The sequence below is a fragment of the Octodon degus genome, unplaced genomic scaffold (genome assembly GCF_000260255.1).
Source record: "Octodon degus isolate 3935 unplaced genomic scaffold, OctDeg1.0 scaffold00012, whole genome shotgun sequence".
In the NCBI taxonomy this organism is placed as follows: Eukaryota; Metazoa; Chordata; class Mammalia; order Rodentia; family Octodontidae; genus Octodon; species Octodon degus.
In genome coordinates this window covers 17,149,098-17,150,955 of record NW_004524588.1, presented here as the reverse complement: position 1 = coordinate 17,150,955, position 1,858 = coordinate 17,149,098, and positions in this window count along the sequence as shown.

The following is a 1,858-nucleotide window of genomic DNA, read 5'->3' as shown; positions in this document are numbered from 1 at the left end:
GTGATCCCCCTGTTTCCAGCCTCCCCAGTACTGGGATTACAGGCCTGCACCACTACGCCGGGTCTCGGTGGCCAGGTCAGCATGCCCAGGGATAGGGCCAGAGCAGCAAGTGGTGCCGGGGATTGAACCTGGTTCCTGTGCTTGCCTAAGCAGATACTTAATCTGCTCAGCCATCTCACCATCCCGAAAGCTATTCTTAACAATGAATTTCTCATACTTATAAATCAGTTACTGGACCTCCCAATGTTTTCAGGAGTTATCAGTTAGTCATACAACTGATAGCTTCTAGCACTGAAATGTTTCTTGTCTTATAGGCAATTACTATAAACTTCTGGATGACTTGTTTTAATGTGCACAAAAAACAATCCAACTCACATCTTCCCATTTCTTAAAAGTTAGAATTTCCGTCCTTCTAAGATTGCCTTGTTCAGTGGCCACCTTGGGGAAGTACAAATTTCCAAAAAAGCTTTGGACTTAGTAGGTTCTCTGAAATGTTATGTGGTATCATTATGTGGTACATTTTGTGGCATGTGTGTTTTTTTGTTGCAAGCATATTGCCATTACTATTTTCCACAGCTGTTCCTCTGGGCTGCTACCTGGGTCAGCAAAATGCTGTCCCATTCAGTATCTCTTTGTTTATGTCACTCATTTGAAAGTTGAGGTTCTACATGGATATTTATGACAGAAGCTGAATCGCCCATCCTTATCTTGCAAGGAGCCTGAGGAAAAAACTGTTTTGGATTCTATCTTAAGAAGGTGGGTTAGGGAGAGTGGAAGAAACTACCTTCTTAAGATAGAATCCAAAATACTGGCTTTTACTCTTTAAAAGGAAATACAATAAAATCAGGTGGGACATTCAGAGTAGATATCACCAAACTGTAGGAAGACATCAGGTGTATGCAAAAGACACTAGATTTCCTTAGGCCTAACAATACCGACGTCTCTTTTTCTTTTCTCTATGTGTTCGGAGTACTTAACAATGGGTGAGGTGGAACTGTTATTATCTCTACTATGTAGATGAACAAATTGAGGTGGAAATGATTAGTTTGCCTTTGCTTGATAACTAGGTAGAGCCATGCCTGGAACCATCCATACCTGACTCCCAACTCTGGGTTGGAAATTCCTATACAATGCCGTCTCATAACTTCAATCTCTTCCATGCCACTGAAATCTGGGTTCTTTTTCTTAAATCTTGCTCTAAGAGCTGCCAAGTGTTGTGTCCTATTAACTCTCTGCTTGTGTATTTTATTCAGAATAGCCCATGCAGCATCTCTGCTAGCCCTCCCACTCTGGAGACAGGGTAAGAGTGGGTGGGTCAGGGAAAATGGGTCAGATGAGAACAAAGATTTATCTGGGGCACTATTAGAACAGAGTGTGAAGAAACCCACTTTGGTGCCAGGAGCATTTAGTTGGAGATGCTTTAGCATGGAAGAATGTAAACAAGCTTTCTGTGTTTCGCCACCCTTTTCAGAGAACCCTGCAGGACCTGGGCATGACAATGAATGAAGTGCAGGGAGGAGAATGCGCCTTGCAGATGCTCTGGCTGGATTTCTGATTGCGCATGTCACTAACTGGCATGTCGCCCTCCACAGTCTGACTCTTTTGTTAAAGTACCTAATTTTCAGTTATGGCTGTTATGACACATATCAGAACATTTTAATCTTCTACTTTCCCCGTGCATTTTTTTTAACCCAATTTCTTAGAACACAGTCTGAGACAAAGCTATCCACTGCTCTGGGTCTTTTTAAATTTCATTTTATTTATTTTTTTACTGAGAAATAAATATGAATGAGAGTTTCACAGCTGATTAATAGGACAGTTTTTGATAGTCAATACACTATACATTGTTATCTTCTTG